Source organism: Myotis daubentonii, chromosome Y (assembly GCF_963259705.1).
Source record: "Myotis daubentonii chromosome Y, mMyoDau2.1, whole genome shotgun sequence".
NCBI classification, from domain to species: Eukaryota; Metazoa; Chordata; class Mammalia; order Chiroptera; family Vespertilionidae; genus Myotis; species Myotis daubentonii.
This window is the reverse complement of record NC_081862.1, coordinates 10,739,809-10,760,674: the sequence shown is the minus strand read 5'-3', so window position 1 is coordinate 10,760,674 and position 20,866 is coordinate 10,739,809.

Genomic DNA, 20,866 nt, shown 5'->3' with positions numbered 1-20,866 from the left:
AGCTTTTTTCTTGTATATTTAACTTCTTTCATTTACTATATCTGGATTCACTGCACTCAAATTCTCATGTGTGTGTGTTCTGTGTTAGTGTGTTAGTGTGTGTGTGTGTGTGTGTGTGTGTGTGTGTGTGTGTTATATAATGCTGCTTCAGTTCTTTCTCAGTTATCGAAACTGATTTTCAATAACTCTGAGTACTGTACTGAAGACATGTAAAGATAGAATTTTATCATTTTGGGCTACCCAGCATGCTTATGACCATGATCCTGTTTGGTAAAGATTTATATACAATAACCAGACTTGACCATTTAACAAATGTTGATCCTACTTAAGTAGAATGATGTTATTTATGACACAGAGGTTGGCAGACATACAATTAATCTTCAAAGAAGTGGTTCCACAGGTGGGTTCCCATCCACTGAAAAGGGCTCCATCTTCAAGAAGTTGGGATCTTCCACCTACAAGACCTGCCCATTCTGTTTTAAGGCAAAGCACTACTGGTTTGGGAAGTCAAGTTAAATGGTACAGCCTCTCAAGGATTAGAGTAATGAGCTGTTTTAAAAGGAATGCTGTACTTTAATTTCAGGAAGCCATGTGGAAAGTGAGTAGTGGATGGGCATCTGTACTGAACACTATCTTATTGTTTCATTGTTAGGAAATAATTCTTCAGCTTCTAATTACTGTGGTTAGAAGTAGATAACACCAGAGTGAGGAATGCATTCCTTTTAATCCATGTTGATAGAGTGTCACTCTTTTTATATTTATTTTTTTAATATTTTAAGAAAAATGATTTTAGTATCATAATGGTACATTCAATAAATGTTAATATTTCCAAAAAAAACTATTTTAAATGTAATTATTTTACAGGAAATAAGCTTTAATATTCCAAGAAAAACAATTTTAAATATAAAAGTACTGGAGACCCAGTGTACAAATTCGTGCATGGGTGGTGTCTTGCATGCGCACCCCAATCACCCGGTTGGCCAGGGGGAGGGGATGCAGGTGTTTGGCTGGCTGGCCCCACCCTGATCGAGTGGAGGATCAGATTGGGGGAATATGAAGGTGAGGGGAAGGGCTGTGGGAAGCTTACTGGCTGGCGGTCCTCGATCATCACAGGGCGGGTGGGGTGGTGGATAGAACAGTGTGGGTCTTGCTGGAGGGTGCAGCCAGGGACTATAGCTACACAGTCCCACCCCATGGTTGATCTCCTGGTCAAACTCCTGTGTGAAGGCACAATTTGCATATTAGACTTTTATAATATAGTGTTACATGCAATAAAAATATGTTTAAAATAATTTAAATGTAATATTACCAAAAGAGTGATAACCTATTTTATCATAAAAGTTGTGGGAATTATTAAATATCTGACAATAATAGGATTCCTTCTATTATATTCTAAAACATTTCTTTTTACTCTGGCTCTATTTTATTCATCTGTTTATATTTTTTATGTTTTGAAATATTTTTTATTGATTTCAGTGAGAAAGGCAGAGAGAGAGATAGAAACATCAATGATGAGTGAGAATCATTGATCCGCTGCCACCTGCACATCTCACACCGGGGACCGAGCCCACAACCCAGGCATGAATCAAACCTGGGACCCTTCAGCCTGGAGGCCAATAATCTATCCACTGAGCCAAACCATCTAGGGCTATTTTTTCTTTATTGATTAAGGTATTACATATGTGTCCTTTTCCCCCATTTGTCCACCCCTACCCACTCCTCATGTAATCACCCCCACTGGTGTCTGTGTCCATTAGTCAGGCTTATATGCATTCCTACAAGTCCTTTAGTTGATATCTACCCCTCACGCCCACCTTCCCCTACCTTCCCTGCTGCACCTTTTGTAGCAAAGATTCAGGATCTAAAAAAGTGGATGAACTGAAAAGAATACACTAGACAATGGAATACTCTACTGTTGTAAAAAAGAATGAATTCTTATAATTTGAAACAGCATGGATGGACTTAGAGAGCATTATACTAAGCAAATTAAGCCAGTGAGAGAACAATAAATATCACATTATCTCACTCATTTGTGGAATATAATGAACAACATTAACTGGTGAAAAACAAGACATCCAGACACAAAGAAGCATTGATTACACTGTCAAACCTCAGAATAAAGTGCTGGAGGCAAAGACCAACAGTAGTATGTGTGTGTGTGTGTGTGTGTGTGTGTGTGTGTGTGTGTGTGTATCTGATAGAGGGTTAATGAACTTTGATATGAACTTTGATATTTAGCAGGGCTGAAAATCAGTATTATATTACATGGCTGTTGGCAAAATGGCTGAAGGCAATCTTGCTAACCTGATAGTTAAACTTTACTACTGATATGCCTGTTTGCTTTGCTAAAGGGCATATATGAGAAACCTAAAGCCAAGTAAATGAAAGCTGATGGGTGCTGCATTTCAGAGAGCCTCTCCACTAGAGAAAAAGGTCTCCGCCTGGCTCCCAAATGCCTTCTAAATTTATATTTGTTGTCTAGTGTATTCATTTGTGTGCAGCTACTTTCCCAGATCCTGAATCATTGCTGCAAAAGGTTGCAACATTCTGGCGCACAATGTGGGACATCTGGAGAAGAAGTGTCAACAGAGCAAAAAATGAAAACTGTCAAGGGCATGTACCTTGGTTGTGGGGACATACCCAGTGGGCAGTGTGCAGGAGGCAGCTGATTGATCTTTCTCTCTCATCGATGTTTCTAACTCTCTATCCCTCTCCCTTCCTCTCTGTTAAAAATCAACAAAAATATCTTTAAAAAAACAAACAACAAAAAAAACTCATTCAAGCATTAAATCTCACCATTAATAAGACACCATAAGTAAAAAGATAGTTTTACTTAATCTGTATGCATTACAGTATTGGCTAGCATAGCTCTCTGCTATTGGTATTTCTGAAAAGCAACCAATTTTGTAGCACTATTTAAAGAAAGGAAAAGGATTTTAAAAGAAACTCCATAACTGTGGCCTAGAAATTTCTCTGGAAGAAGAAACAGAAGGAGATTCCCTTCAAATATCTAGAAAACTGCAATTAAAAGTAAATGTATTAGGCCTCAAAAAGAAAACAATTTGGATTTTTTTGCTGGAGGGAACCAAGATGGTGGCATAGGTAAACACTGGAGATTGCTGCCTCGCACAACCACTTCAAAAATACAACTGAAAGACGGAAAGGACATCACCCAGAACCACAGGAAGGCTGGCTGGTGGGAACTTCTTCAACTAGAAGGAAAGAGAACAGCATACGGAGACTCAGAGGAGGCGCAGTATGGAAAATACAAAGGTGTGGAGGTGTGCTCGGAGTGGGCTGGTGGCTGAGGGCATGGTTGTCTGTTTCAATTGCGAGGGAGTCTCAGGCTCTGAGCTTCAGTTCTTGGCGAGTCTCTAGGGACCCAGACTCAAACAGCAGAAGCGGGACTGTCTGGCTTCAGTCGGAACTTGAAGGCTGCTTTCTTTCCGAGTTTTTCAGCGGTTGCAGGAACTCTGAGAGGCAGAGCCTCTGGGGACGGGACTGAGAGCAGCCATAACTGCTCACTCCGCCCACACTGTTGACCCCGTGCTACCCGACCCGCCCAAGCACTGCACAGAGGCATTTGCCAGATACCCTCAGGCAAAGGATAGATTAGCACCTCCCCAGAGGACAGAAGTTCTCTCACTGCAGACACAGCTGATTTTTCACAGCCAGTTGGCCTGGAGATCAAATCACCCCCTGGTATTACCTACAACTATCAAGGCTTATCTACAACAAGACTGTACAAAAAGACCACTAGGGTGTGCACAAATAAAGCATAAAAAATACCAAGACAAAGTAACAGGACAGAAATGACAGAAATGGAGGATATAGAGCTCAAAACCACACTTTTAAGGTCTCTAAAGAACTGTCTAGAAGCCACTGATAAACTTAAAGAGATGCTCAAGAAATCTAATGAGACCCTTGATGTTGTGATAAAGAACCAACTAGAAATTAAGCATACACTGATTGAAACAAAGAATATTATATAGACTCCCAATGGCAGACCAGAGGAGCGCAAGAATCAAGTCAAAGATTTGAAATGCGAAGAAGCAAAAAACACCCAACCGGAAGAGCAAAATGAAAAAAGAATCCAAAAATATGAAGATAGTGTAAGGACCCTCTGGGACAGCTTCAGGCGTACCAACATCAGAATTATAGGGGTGCCAGAAGATGAGAGAGAGCAAGATATTGAAAACCGATTTGAAGAAATAATGACAGAAAACTTCCCCTACCTGGTGAAAGAAATAGCCTTACAAGTCCAGGAAGCACAGAGAACCCCAAACAAAGGGAATCCAAAGAGGACTACACCAAGACACATCATGATTATAATGCCAAGAGAAAAACACAAAGAGAGATTCTTAAAAGCAGGAAAAGAAAGAAACACAGTTACCTACAAGGGAATACCTATATGACTGTCAGCTGATTTCTCAACAGAAACTTTGCAGGCCAGAAAGTGGCAAGAAATATTCAAACTGATGAATACCAAGAACCTACAACCAAGATTACTTTATCCAGCAAAGCTATCATTCAGAATTGAAGGTCAGATAAAGAGCTTCACAGATAAGGAAAAGCTAAAGGAGTTCATAACCACCAAATCAGTATTATATGAAATGCTGAAAGGTATCCTTTAAGAAGAGAAAGAAGAAGAAAAAGGTAAAGATACAAATTATGAACAACAAATACACATCTATCAACAAATCAATTTAAAAATCAAGTGAATAAATAATCTGATGAACAGAATGAACTGGTGATTATAATAGAATCAGGGACATAGAAAGGGAATGGACTGACTGTTCTTGGACGGGAAAGGGGTGTGTGAAATGTGGGAAGAGACTGGACAAAAATCGTGCACATATAAATGAGGACAGTGGGTGGGGAATGAGGGCTGAGGGTGGGGTGGGAACTTGGAGGAGGAGAGTTATGGGGGGGGGGAAAGAGGAACAAATGTAATAATCTGAACAATAAAGATTTAATAAAAATAAATAAATAAATAAATAAATAAATAAATAAATAAATATTTCTAAAAAAAAAAATGCCAAGAGCAAAAGACAAAAAGAGAATCCTAAACACAGCAGAGAAAGAAAATCAGTTACCTACAAGGGAGTACCCATACGACTGTCAGCTGATTTCTCATCAGAAACTGCAGGCCAGCAGGGAGTGGCAAGAAATATTCAAAGTGATAAATACCAAGAACATACAACCAAGACTACTTTATCCAGCAAAGCTATCATTCAGAAGTGAAGGCCAGATAAAAAGCTTCACAGATAAGAAAAAGCTAAAGGAGTTCATCACCACCAAAACAGTATTATATGAAATGCTGAAAGGTATCCTTTTAGAAGAGGAAGATGAAGAATAAGGTAAAGATACAAATTATGAAAAACAAATACACATTTATCAACAAGTGAATCTAAAAATCAACTGAATAAAAAATGTGATGAGCAGTATGAACTGGTAACTGTAATAGAATCTGGGACATAGAAAGGGAATGGACTGACTATTCTTGTGGGGGGGAGGGGTGTAGGGGTGAGGGAAGAGATTGGACAATAATCATGCACCTATGGATGAGGACAGAGGGTGGGGAGTGAGGGCAGAGGGTAGGGTGGGAACTGGGTGGAGGGAAGTTATGGTGGGAAAAAAGAGTAACTTATGTAATAATCTGAACAACAAAGATTTAATAAAAAAAGAGAAAAAAAGAAAACTAAAAAAAAAGAAAAGAAAAAAATTTGCATTTTACTTTCCTAAACAAATATTATGACAATGTACACAAAGACTGATAGGAGAAATCCAACTAGTGTCATTTACTGTCCCCACCCAATGACAAAGGAAGTTAGGAAAGAAGCCTTATTTTGGACAAATTTAAATTAGCAAATGAAAATAAAAGAATATTCAGGGGAACTTAGTTGTAATAGGCAGAAACCTATTCCTGGAGCAATCACTGTTTTTACTGATAGTTCATCTCATGGTAAAGCTGCTTATAGTACAATGAATTCAGACCAAGTCATTCAGACAAGTCATACTTCTGTGCAAAGAACTGAATTAGAAACTAACAAGGCTGATTTAGGATTTCCAAAAGCGTCTTAATATTATCTCTGATCTGCCTATGGTGCGGGCTGGTAAACAGAACTGCAACTACTCAATTAAAATGGCTCCGTGACCGAAGCCTTTCTATACTATTTAAACAAGTCCTGGTCCTTTAACAAAAGGAAATGAATATGCCTGTGAGTTAGTTATTTTATTAAGCAGGTCACAGAATTTCACAGGCTTTTACATCTGCCTGCCAAAATATTGTACAACAGGCAAAACAGATGATGAAGAAATGCCCTCCTTGCATGTTACATCTACTACAAGGGCTCTAAAATCCCAACTTGAAAAACAAAAGTGGGGGAATAGTGAAGAAATCTCTTGTAAGTAGACCACACCAAGCCTTAAATACTTTAAATTTTTTCCTTGTAATGTTGATGGCAAGACACCCATAGAATAACACTGGTGTCAGAATATGCCAAAGCAAAATGGTCTTGTTAAATGGAAAGATACCAAGTCTGGTTTATGAAAGGGTCCCTTTATTAATGTTTGGTCAAGGATATGCTTGTGTATTTCCAGAAAACTCCTCCAAGCCTGTGTGGATTCCTGCAACATGAATTTGAGAGAGGAACTGACCAGACTACTCAAACCACAGATTGCAGTGTCCCAATCAACATGCTGAGGAGAGAGAGGAGAAACATCTAGAGATGGGGGGTGGTGAACACGCCTTACATGCTAGCCGTCATTAGCAGTGCCTAGGTGCAGGTGGCTCTTGACAAAGACAAAAGAGGTCAGACCTGCATTGTCATTTCTCAACATTCGTCCACCATCCAGAACTCGAACATCATTGCTGTCATGTCACAAGGGAACAGTGACTAGAAATGGACCCATGAAGAACTTACAGCCAAAAAAGAAGCCTCTATAGACTAAGTCCTTAAATACCTGAAAATTATATTTAAAAGGAAATGAAAGAACTCAATCCTTTTCATTGAATCTCCTTACATTTGCTTTTCAGAATAAACAATATTCTCTCTCCTTGTTCTATGTTTTCTTCCAGTCTCAAGAAGCAGAATCAAAAGTCTTAAAAGGATCTGAGCCTAGCAAATGGCATACACTTTTCTAAATTAACTAAGAAAACAAAAAGGGGGAAATGTAGGGGAAAAGACCAAAAGTAGTTAACATATCAATGCGAGAAGTCCCACAGTGGGCGAATGGACTTTGATATTCAGCATGGCAGAAAATCAGCATTTTGTTACCCTGCTGTGGGAAAAATGGCTGAAGGCAACCTCCTAACATGAAAATTCTTCTATTGTTTACCAAACTTTACCATTGATATGCCTGTTTGCTTTGCTAAAGGACAAATGTGTATTCAAGTAAATAAAAGCTGTTTGTCCTGGGTTTCAGAGTACCTCTCCATTAGAGAAGAAAGCCCGCAGTACACAAAAAGAGATAATAAAGGTCAGAACAGAAATAAATGACATAGGGATGAAATAAGAATAATACAAAAGATCAATGAAACCAAGAGCTGGTTCTTTGAAAGAATGAACACCATTGATGAACCTCTAGTCAGGCTCAGCAAGAAACTAAGAGAGAGGACCCAAATAAACAAAAACAAATGAAAGAGTTGAAGTAACAAACGACCCCACAGATATACAAAGGATTGTAAAAAATTACAATGAACAACTCTACTACAACAAACTGGACAAGCTCAACAAAATGGACACATTCCTACAAAAAGACAAGCTTTCAAAGCTCAATCAGGAAGAAGCAAAAATCCTGAACAGACCGATAAATACTGTTAAATTGAAACAGTAATCAAAAAGCTTCCAAAAAACAGAAGCTCTGGACCAGATGGCATCACAGGGGAGTATAACCAAATATTCAAAGACGAAGTAAAACCAACCTTTCTCACACTATTTCAAATGATTCAAGAGGACGGTATACTTCCAAGCTCTTTTTATGAAGCCAGCATTACCATAATCCCAAAACCAGAAAAAGACACCACAAAGAAAGTGACTTACACACCAATATTCCAGATGAATATTAATGCTGCAATCCTCAACTAAATTCGAGCAAACCAGATTCAGCATTACATTAGAAAGAACATACACCATGACCAAGTGGGATTTATTCCAGGGATGCAAGGATAGTACAATATCCGCAAACCCGTGAACGTGAAACGTCACATAAACTAATTGAGAGAAAAACCACACAATCATATCAATTGGTGCAGAAAAGGCATTTGACCAAGTGCAACAGCCTTTTCTGATAAAAACACTCAGCAAAGTAGGAATAGAAGAGTCATCCTTCCCCATAGTAAAAGCCTTATATGACAATCCTACAGCCAACATCATACTCAAAGAGCAAAAACAAAAACCATTTCCCTCTAGAACAGGAACAAGAGAGGGACACCCACTTTCACCACTCCTGTTCAACACAGTACTGGAAGTCCTAGTCAAAGTGATCACACAAGAAAAAGAAATAAATGGTTCCCAAATTGGAAAGTAAGAAGTAAATTGTCATTATTTGCAGATGACATGATACTGTATATAGAAACCCACAAACACTCCTTCAAAAATTTAGTAGATCAATAAATGAATTCAGCAATGTAGCAGACTACAAAATTAATGCCAAGAAATATATGGCATTTTTATACACCAATAATGAACTTACAGAAAGAGAGATTGAAAAACGAATTCCATTTATCATCCCACCAAGAAAATTAAGATACCTAGGAATAAATTTAGCTAAGGAGGTAAATGACCTCCACTCAGAAACTAGAAGATGTTGAAAAAAGAAAAAGAGGAAGACATAAACAGATGGAAGAACATACCTTGTTCATGGATTGGTAGAAACAACATCAATAAAATAGCTATACTACCCAAAGCGATCTATAGATTCAATGCACTCCGCATTAAAATACCAACAGCATATTTCACAGACCTAGAACCAATTCTCCAAAAATCTATCCAAATAATAAAAAAAAAAAACCCTGAGCCCAAACAGGTTTGGCTCCATGGATACAGTGTCGGCCTTCGGACTGAAAGGTGCCAGGTTCGATTCTGATCAAGGGCATGTACCTTGGTTGGGGACACATCTCTAGTAGGGGGTGTGCAAGAAGAGGCTGATCCATGTTTCTCGCTCATCAATGTTTCTATTTCTCTATCCCTCTCCTTTACTCTCTGTAAAAAAAATCAATAAAATATATTTAAAAAACAAACAAACCCCAAATAGCTGCAGCGATCCTGAGAAAGAAGAACAAAGTAGGAGGGACCTCAGTACCAAATATCAAGCAGTTTTACAAAGCCACTGTTCTCAAATCTGCCTGACACTGGCACAAGAATAGACATATAGGCCAATGGAATAGAATTGAGAACCCAGATACCAATCCAAACCACTAAGCTCAATTAATATTGACAAAGGAGGCAAAAACATACAATGGAGACACAACAGTCACTTCAATAAATGGTGCTGGGAAATTTAGTCAGACACATGCGGAAAATGAAGCTAGGCCACCAATTTACACCATACACAATAATAAGCTCAAAATGGATACATGATTTAACACATAAAGCTGGAAACTATAAAAATATTAGAGGAAGCCACAGGCAGCAGAGTCTGAGATATATGCTGAAGCAATATCTTCACAGACCCAGCTCCTGGGGCAATGGAAAATAAAGTTAAACAAAAGGGACGACATCAAAATAAAAAGCTTCTTCATAGCAAAAGAAACCATCAACAAGACAACAACAAAGCCCACTGCATGGGAGAACATATTTGCAAATGTTCTCTCTGATAAGGGTTTCATCTACAGCATTTATAGGGAACACATACAACTTAACAAAAGGAAGATAAACAACCCAATCACAAAAATGGGCAAAGGACCTAAATAGATACTTTTCCAGAGAGGACAAAAGGAAGGCCAAGAGGCACATGAAAACATGCTCAGAGTTACTAATCATGCAAGAATTGCAAATCAAAAGGACAAGGAGGTACCACCTCACAGCTGTCATAATGGCTATCCTCAACAAATCAAAAAGGGCAAGTCCTGGTTAGGATTGGGGGGGAAAGGAACCCTCCTTCACTGCTGGTGGGGATTCAGACTGGTGCAGCCACTATGGAGAACAGTATGGAGTTTCCTCAAAAAACTAAAAACGGAACTCCCATTTGACCTAGTGATCCCACTTCTAGGAATATATCGCAGGAACCTAGAATTACCAATCAGAAAGGATACATGTACCTCTATGTTCACTGCAGCGCAATTTACAATAGCTAAGATTTAGAAATAGCCTAAGGGCTGGTCAGCAGATGAGTGGGTTAAACAACTATGGTATATCTACACACTGGAATACTATGCTGCCGCAAAAAGGAAGGAGCACTTACCATTTGGCCAACAGAAGGGTTACATAATGCTGATGTTCTGCCCTGCAGAATATCAAAGTCCATTAGCCTTCTATTGGACTTCTCGCATTGATAGGTTCACTACTGTTCGTCTTTACTCCAGCATCCCCCAACCTTTTTGTTTTAATAATTAGTTTAGAAAGGTCTATGCCATTTGCAGGGCTCAGATCCTTTTAAGACTTTTCAATCTGCATCTTCAGACTAGAAGGAAATGTAGAAGTACAAGAAAGAGAGGCAATAGTGTTTATTCTGAAAATAAATGTAGGAAGATTCAATGAAAAGGATTGAGTACTTTCATGTCCTTTTAAGTATCATTGTCGGGTATTTAAGTAATTAGATCTCTGTAGACTTTTTTCTGGGCTGTCTGTTCTTTATGGGTCCCTTTCCCAGTCACTGTCCCCTTGTGACATGCAGCAGTGATGTTCAAGTTCTGGATGGTGGACAACAGTGAGAAATGACAATGACATTTTTGGCTTTGCCCAGGGCAACCTGTACTGATGCACAGCTGATGAGTGCTCCCATGGCAAGGTGTCTTTACCATCCCCCATCTCTGGATGTTTCTCCTCTGTCAGTGTGGTGCTTGGGCCACTGCTGTCTGTGGTTGGAGTAGTCTGGTCAGTTCCCCTCTCAGATTCATGTTGTAGGAATCCACACAGGCTTGGAGGAGTTTTATGGAAATACACAGGCATATCCTCAACCAAAGGTTAATAAAGGGACCCTTCCATAAACCAGTCTCGGTATCTTTCCATTTAACCAGACCATTTTGCTTTGGCTTATTCTCTCACCAGTGTCTTTCCATGGGTGTCTTGCCATCAGCATTGCAAGGGGAAAAAAAAATTAAAGTAATTAAGGCTTGGTGTAGTCTACTTACAGGAGATTTGTTCACTATTCCCCCACTTTTGTTTTTCAAGTTTGGATTTAGAGGCCATTGTAACAGATGTAACATGCAAGGGGGACATTTCTTGATAATCTGTTTTGCCTGCTGTACATTATTTTGGCAGGCTGATGTAAATAAAAGCTGATGAGATTCTGTAGCCTGTTTTAATAAAATAAGTAATTGATAGGCATATACATTTCCTTTTGTAAAGGACCAGGACTTCTTCAAATAGTATAGAAAGGCTTCGGTCACCGAGCCATTTTCATTGAGTAGTTGCAGTTCTGTTTAACAGGCTGGCAGCATAGGCAGATCAGAGATAATATGAAGAGGCTTTTGGAAATCCTGCAAGTCAACCTTGTTAGTTTCTAATTCAATTCTTTGCACAGAAGTATGACTGGTCTGAATGACTTGGTCTGAATTCATTGCATTATAAGCAGCTTTACCATGAAATGAACTATCAGTAAAAACAGTGACTGCTCCAGGAGTAGGTTTCTGCCTATTACAACTAAGTTCCCCTGAATATTCTTTTATTTTCATTTGCTAATTTAAATCATTCTAAAATAAGGCTTATTTCCTAATTTCCTTTGTCATTGGGTGGGGACAGTAAATGACACTAGTTGGATTTCTGCTATCAGTCTTTGAGTATATTGACATAATATTTGTTTAGAAAAGCAAAATGCAAATTGTTTACTTTCTGAGGCTTAATCGATTTATTTTTAATTACCGTTTTCTAGATATTTGAAGGGAATATCCTCCTGTTTTTTCTCTCAGAGTTTTTTCTAGGCCATATTTGTGGAGTTTCTTTTAAAAGCCTTTTTTTTTTCTTTTAAACAGAGCTACAAACGTATTTGCTTTTCAGAAATACAAATAGGAGAGAGATGCAAACAAGATGCAAGCATTTACCATGTGCATAGGTGGGAAGAATTAACATCATTAAAATGTCCTTGTAACCCAAAGAAATCTGTAGATATCAGGCAATCTCTATTAAAATAACAATGGCATAAATCATAGATTCAAAACAAATACTGGAAAATGTATAAGCAACCAAAGAAGACTCTGAGTGGGGGCAGAAATCTTGAGATAGAAAAATAAAACTGGAGGGCTCACAATACTGGAAATCAAGTCATATTCCAAAGCCATTGCTAACTATAGAGTCTCCTACTGCCACAAGAACTGACATATTGACCAATGGGACAGAATAGGCACCTCAGAAATCACTCAGAGCCATTAAGCTCAATTAATATTTGACACAGGGTGAATGGGAATATAATGGAATAAAAACAGTGTCTCCAATAAATGGTGTTGCGAAAATTGGACAGGTATATGCAGAAAAATTAAGCTATATCTCTAACTTACACCTATACTATAGAATAAACCCATAAGGGGAAAAAAAGTACTTAAATATGAGTCGTGATACCATAAAAACCCTAGGGGAGGACTTGGGCAGCAACATCTCACTCTTTGAGCAGAGTTTTCACAGACACTTTGCCTAGGGCTGGAGAAACAAAAAACTAAAGAGATGGGACTGCATCAAAATAGAAAGCTTCTGCACAGCAAAAGACACAAGCATCAACATGAAAAGAGAAACTACTCTATGGTAAAACGTATTTGTCCATAATGAATGTGATAAGGCAGCATTTTTCCAAAATACATAAAATCTTACACAAATTCATAAGATGAACACAAACATTTCATGCAAAAATGGGCATAGGGCCTGAATAGTCACTTCTCCCATGAGGATGTAAAAAGGGCCAAGGCACATATGAAAAAACGCTCAACATCACTAAGCATCTGAGACTTGGAAATGAAAATGACAATGATGTACCACCTGGAACATGCCAGAACGGTCATCATGAATAAATCAATAAATAGCAAGTTTGGAGGGGACGCAGACTTTTGTAACCACTACGGAACACAGGGTGGAGATTCTTACAAATGTTAAAAATGGAACCACTGTTTTATCCTGGGACGGACGTCTAGGAATGATACCCTAAAAATCCCCAAATACCATTCAGAAAGAATATATGCACCCCTGTGTTTATGGCATCATTGTTTACAAAAACTAAGAAGGGGAAACAGACCTAGTACCCATCAATAGAGGAGTGAATAAAAAAGCTGTGCTACGTTTTGAGGATTGGAACACTTTTTAGGTATCAAAAAGAAGGATCTCCTTTCCTTTGAGACTGCAGGAATCCTGGGATCGTAATGTAGGTGAACTAAACCAATCAGAGAAGGACAGATATCTCATTATTGCATGCACTTATATGTGAAACTCACTAACAAAATCAACTGATGGATAAAATAGAACCAGAGGCATTGGAACATGGGAAAGACTCATGAACCTCAAAAAGAAGTGGGGTAGCTGTGTTGTGAAGAGATTAACTAAAGGACCTTTATTCATACATACGTCACCCTTGGACACATGTAACAGGGTGTTGAAGGGCTAGGGTATGGCTGGAACCTGGCAGAGTGGACACTGGGGGCAAAATCGGGCAGGGGATCAGTAATATTTTCAACAATAATAAGGATACAAAATAAAAATACACATTGTTAAAAGTAAGCTTGTGTATGTTGCTTCACTTGAATATTTGAAAGGCAGTGTAATAAAAGTTATGTTCTTTGGCTTATAACTAATTTTTTGCTATTTGTCTATTTTTGTAACCATTTAGAGCACAATGGTGGAAGTTGAGAGACCTAGAAGCTGTTTGTAGGAGGCCTGGGTATACAGAGCAATGAAAAAACAATTGAAAGAGTGTTTGGAAAATTTGGTCCTTTAAGAGAAGGTATGACTTAGAATGCCTACCTGCTCAGGCTAAGCATATAGCAAATAGTAACATGGACCACATAAGTTAGACTACTTTGTGTTCTTCAAAGTATTATTATAACTTTATTTTTCTCTATTCCGTTGTGAAAGCACTTCTAGAAATGAGTTAAAACAGTTTGTTATAGTGCACCCCAAAGCCAGAGATGATGTAATTGGACAGCCCCTTGAATGGAAGGGAGAGCTCTTCCTACCCCTGTCCCCTCAGGTCTTTGCATGTACATGAGAAGAAATTTAGCAGAGCGATAGTCAGCAGCATTTTAGTATCACAAACAACTATGTAAAAGAGCAAAGCTGGCAAATTTATTTACAAAAGCAATGTAGGCCCAACTATGGAAATTCACCTTTTGTAAAGCACAGGTGTGCTCTTAACTACTCTGGCTTGCCCGGTGGGATTCAAGGGGATTTATCAATCTCTCATTGTATAGGATTCAAGGTTCCTCTGCCCAGTATCTTGGGCACAGACTGCATTTCAAGGTCTCCTTTTACTGGCCATAGCTGTCTCAGAGTTGACGAGAATGTCTGGCAATTTTTATCTTGGCAAGTCCCAAGGCTGTTGATTCTTTGCTTAGTGAGTGAGATAAAGTCCCCTTTCCTCCCTTTCGCAAGGCAGCAGGCTGGTTTGTTTAGTGGGCAAGTCAAAACTGCCCCTTCTGTATAACCTCCTCTCCCACTCCCACCTTAGAAGTTCCAGGATGATTTTGCTATATAGTCTCTCATGTGGGAAGAGAGGTATTAACCACTGTTCTCAAGTGTCCTTGGAGGGGGAGGATTAAGGACTTTCTACAAACTGTACAAACTGGCCAGGCTTGATTTTCTTGTCTCAGTTTCTCTATTCCACTTGCCCAAGAATTAGTCTACCTACTTGCAAACATGTTACATATTAATTTGAATGTTACATGTTAATTTGAATGTTTCTCTTTTATTATATAGGATTGGGTGTTGTATTTTGTCAAATGCTTTTTCTGCATCAATTGATATGAATATCTCTCAATTTGTTTAAACTAGAGGCCTAATGTATGAAACTCATGCACTTGGGGGCAGGGGGTGGGTGTCCCTTAGCCAGGCCTGTGCTCTCTGACAGCTCTGGAGCCCTTGGGGAATGTCTGGCTATGGAAGTGGGCCTAAGGCATCAGTCGGATATCATTAGCACTGCCACGGAAGCCAGAGAGGCTCCTGCCATCACTGCTGTGCTCGCCAGTTGTGTACTGGGCTTTTCCATGAGTGTTGTTCCCTTTTGGCAGCTAATGGATTACCAGGGGACAGCTCCTGCATTGAGTGTCTGCCCTCTTGTGGTCAGTGTGTGTCATAGCGACTGGTCATTCCACTGTTCTATCAATTTGCATATTAGCCTTTTATTATATAGGATTAAGGGGCTCTGTGAGAATTTCTCAAAACCTTAGAGATATTGAAAAATTTCTAAGAGGATAAATTTTATGTGGAATGTGTCATTTAAAATTCTAAATTCCAATGGGTTTGATAAAGGAGGGAGCAAGAAACAAGTCCAGAGGCTTTGCTTTTTTTACCTTTGAGAATCCTGAAGATGCTACAGATGCCGCCAAAAAATTGAATGGAAAAGCTAGCCTTTTAATAAAATTCTAGCACTGTGGTTCAAGTAACAGTATTTCCAGGTTTCCTTCTTATGTTCAAAGTTCCATAAAAACATATGAGCCATGATTATTTAGCCATCACTTTTCTTTTTGTCACAAAAGTGCTGTACTGTGGGGTTGGAAGGATGTTGAAATGTCCTTTTTGCATAGCAACATACTACATTAAAATTAGTTTCTTTAGCCTTCAGAGACCTTTCTAATTTAGAACAGCATGAACCCCCGCCCCCTAGAAAGACAAGGACAATAGAAATCAGGTCACTGTTGGTAAAAAGCTAATGCAAATGATGCAAACATTTCCATAGGATAAAAATGTCCACAAAGACAAGTTGGAAAAGGTGACTTCCCTGTACTTTTCACAAATAGGTCTTGAAAAGTTGGTATGTGTAGTTCTTTTTCCCTCAAGTTGGTATACATTTTTTAAAGTATTTGTAGTGATTTCAGAGAGCAAGGGAGAGGGAGAGAGAAATAGAATCATGAATGATGAGAGAGAATCATGGATTGGCTGCCATCTCCTTATCCCCCACTGGGGACTGAGCCAGTGACTTGGGCTTGTCCCCTGACCAGGAATGGAATGGTGACCTCCAGGATCACAATTGGATGGTCAACCATCACAGAGTCATAGCAAGTGGACTAGGTATTTCGTTCTTGAAGGCAGGAAATTATGTGAGTTAGGAGATGGGGTGTGCCATAACTAATTGACCTTCCCGCCCCTAACTTTTCTCTGGTTAATTATTTTTAAATCGTGAAACAAGACAGATTTTTGTAAAATGTATATATCCTGATTTATTTTAAAGTAGTTCCTTTTATTGGGTCTTTAATGTGCTAGTGATGTAAATAGTCTTATTTCTCTTTAATCTTAAAGTCTAGCCAATGTGTGTCCTATATCCTTCAAAGTTGCCTGAGGTTGTTGCACAAGTATTCCTTAATATTATCCTCAAAGTCATTTCATTAGGGCCTCTTTTTGGGAACATATTTCTTTGGTTCTGTTATATTTTCAGATATAGTGGGGCCTTGACTTATGTGTGTCCTTACTAACGAGTTTTTCGAGACCCCAGCCGTCTCTCGGCCTACTGTTTGCTTTGAGTTGCAAGGTAAAATTCGGGTTACAAGCCAGCTTCAGATACCCCACCGCTAGTTGGCACAGGGAACTTCACAGTGAACGCCACAACATCAACACATCATCACATATCTCACTCGTTCACTGTTGATTTGACATATGAGTATTTTGACTTACAAGTTCCGTCACGGAACGAATTAAACTCATAAGTCAAGGCACCACTCTATTTCCAATATACCATACCATTATTTTAAGCCATGCTCTTTTGGATTTATTAAGAATCACTCTTCCCTGGGACAAGTTACCATATGCAGATTTCTACATCAATAACCAAGATTGTGCTTTTGCTATACTTTTGATCTTGTATTTATGTTAATTTGTGTGTATACTCATTATGCCATAAATTAAGTTGTAGATCTTCAATGACTTTTAGTACATAAATCACTTATGTCCAAGTCCTTTATTTGGAGAGCTTGTTTTATGATATTTTGAAGGAGGTCAGTACATATTGATCCCTTAACTTTACCTTTATCTCTTAGGGTTTGGTGACAGCCAAGAGTTGGATTTGTCTCATGATTTTTCTTGAGTTCAGAAGTCCATTTATTTGATTTATGAAGAATAGTTGATGTTGTTTTCCTAGTTTTTAAGCAGAGGAAAATGTAGTTTGTGTAGACATTATTCCTAAGTGTCTTCTTTCATGTGATATTTGATAACCTACACACTGTGCTGCATAATGATTATGAATAAGACAAACTCCCCATTTATTGGACACTTATTTTCTACCAAAGTCCTGATGCATGGATTCATGCACAGATGAGGTCCAGTCGCCCCAGCCCCAATGGATCAGATCGGGGCCAGGCCTGTCAGGAGGAGGAGACTGTAGGAGATTGGCCAGCAATCCCCGCCCAACTATTGGTGGTGGGGCTGGCTGTGGTGAGGTGCCAAATTGATCTGGGTGGTGGGGGTTGACCAGGGATGGGGCCAGCCCTCAGGAGGGGCTGTCACTCAGGAGTGGCTGTCCCTGTACCCAAATAAGTTGGCGAGGTTGGGGGGCGCCAATCAGATCCACTGGCCTGTGTGTGGGGCCATAGGTGGTTGGCCAGACAGTATTGCTCCTGACCTCAGAGGGGGAGCAATGGTGCAGGGCTGGCTGGGTGGAGGGGTGGTGGGCTGATTCATGTGGTGGGGGTATTTTAGAGACTGTGCCAGCCATGGTGAGGGGCCACAGTCAGTTAGTAACCTGCCCTGGCCCTGATCAGGGTCAGGCGACCAATCTGAGGTGAGGCTGGGCAGACAGAGGGGCTGCAAAAGGAGTGGCCTAGGCCGGCCTCTCCCTATTGGGGTGGACTGAGATTAGGGTCGGGGATGGTAGTGGGGGAGGGGAGAGTTGGCTGGCCTAGGCCTCCCCCAGAGCTGGCTGGTTCGCTGGCCACAGTGGGCCTCATAGGACAGGTTGTTCTGGTTGCTATGGCATTCCAGTCACTGGCTTTTTTAATATATATATATAGATAGATGGTGAAAATAACAACGGCAAAATAAAAGTAAGTAAGTATTCATGCACAAAAAAGACAAGAGGAAAAATATGGGAGGTAATTGTTTTTAGAGGTTGTATGAGCAGGGCATAGTGTTTTTATTCATAAAATTAAGGGGACCAAAGGATGTTTGCTGAGTCTTAAACATTGGGAAGGAAGCAGTGGTGCACAACTCTGTGGAAAATATTTTGGACCCAGAAAGCTCAAGTGATTACTTAAGGTGGGAACTGTGTCTAGTGGCTCTTTAGTTTGTGTCGCTGCCCATCAGTCTCAGGCATCTTGGTGGAATATGTGACTTCAGATTTGTTTCCAAAAATAGGTCCAGACATCAAAGCAGTTTAATGTGGAGCAATTACAATGACCTGAGCTATCTTTACTCAAGTTACATTGTCATGGCTAAAAGATCAACCATCATGAAGTTATTTGGAGATTGAGGAATTTTTGTATGTTAGCCAAGTACTATATTTAAAGGTATATTTCTAGGAACTCATCTTTTTATATTCTTTATTGTCTCAAGTATTACATATAGTATTATATATGTCTCCTTCTCCCCACATTGTGCCCTCCCTGGCCACTCCCACCCTCATCACATGCCCTCACCTCCCTAGTGCCTGTGTCCCTTGGTAATGCTTATTTGCCTGCATGCAAATCCTTTGCTTGATTTCTTACCTCCCCTAGCCTCCTGCCTTCCCTCTGAATTTTGAGTCAGTCCCATACATCTGTGTCTCTGGATCTATTTGTGTTGATCAGTTTCTCTTCATTATATTCCACAAATGTGTGAGGTAATACAAGTCCTTTGGTTGATCTCTTACCTCCCTCTCTCCTGCCCTCCAACCCTCCCCGGCCTTCATGCTGCAGTTTGACAATCTGTTTGAGGTAGATCTGCCTCTGTATCTATTATTGTTCAAAAGTTTATAATGGTCTCTCTTATCCATGAATGAGTGAGATCACGTGGTATTTTTCCTTCATGGACTGGCTTATTTCACTTAGCATAATGCTCTCCAGTTCCATCTCATGCTTTTTCTTGAGTTCAGAAGTCCATTTATTTGATTCATGAAGAATAGTTGATGTTGTTTCTCAAGTGCTAAGCAGTAGAAAATGTAGTTTGTGTACACATTATTCCTAAGTGTCTTCTTTCAAGTGATATTTAGTAGCCTACACACTATGCTGCATAATGATTATGAATAAGACAAACTCCCCATTTATTGGGTAGTTATATTCTACCAGAGGCCTAGTGCTCAAATTTGTGCATGGGTGCAGTCTGGCCAGCCCGGCCCCAAACCAGTCCTTCGGTCATCCCTCAATTTGGTCATGATGAACATAGATTCTAAAATCCTCAACATACGGTAAAATCCTTTACCATAATGCTGTCCATGTCCTTCCATGCTTTTTGGGAAGGGTTAGAGTTCTTTCCTTTTTACAGCAGTGTAGTATTCTGTTGTGTAGATGTACCCCACCATTTTTATCCATTTATCTGCTGATGGGCACTTAGTCTGTTTCCAAATCTTAGCTATTGTAAATTGTGCTGCAACGAACATATGGGTGCACATATGCTTTCTGATTGGTGTTTCTAATTTCTTGGGAAAGACCCCTAGTAGTGGGAGTACTGGATCAAATGGCACTTCCTTTTTAATTTTTTGAGGAAATTCAGTACTGTTCTTCACAGTGGTTTTACCAGACTGCATTCCCACGAGCAGTGCAGGAGGGTTCCTTTTACTCAACATCCTCCTCAGCCCTTGTGGTCTGTTGATTTGTTGATGATAGCCATTCTTACAAGTGTGAGATGGTATCCCATTGTCATTTTGATTTGCATCTCTAGGAAGATTAAGGATTTTTAGCATGTTTTCATATGTCTCTTGGCTTTCTGTATGTGCACTTTTCAAAAGTATCTATTTAAGTCAATTTTTTGATTGCATTGTTTATCTTCCTTTTTTTTTTTTAAGATGGCTGAGTTCCCTATGAATTTTGGAGATCAGGCCCTTACTGGATATAGCATAGGAAAATATGTTCTCCCAAGCCATGGGCTTTCTTGTTTTGTTTTTTGTTTGTTTGTTTTTTGTAGTGTGTGTGTGTGTGTGTGTGTGTGTGTGTGTGTGTGTGTGTTTGTGTGCGTGTGTGTTGCTGATGGTTTCTTTTTCTCTGCAGAAGATTTTTATTTTGATGTCGTCCCCTTTGTTTCTTTTCTCCGTATTTTCCATTACCCTAGGAGTTATATTGGTAAAGGGCTTCTTTGAAATATGTGTCATAATTTTCTGCCTATGGATTCTTCCAAGATTTTTATGGTTTCCATCTTACAATTGAGTCCTTTATCTATTTTGTGTTTATTTTCCTCGATGGTGTGAGGCGGTCGTCTAGTTTCATTATTTTGCATGTATCTATCCAATTTCTCCAACCTCCTGTATTGAAAAGACTGTCTTGACTCCATTGTATGCTCTTGCCTCCTTTGTCAAACATTAATTGGGCATAAAGGCTCAGGTCTATTTCTATGTTCTCAGGTGTGTTCCATTGGTCTACTAGTACACGTCTGTTCTTGTGCCAGTACCA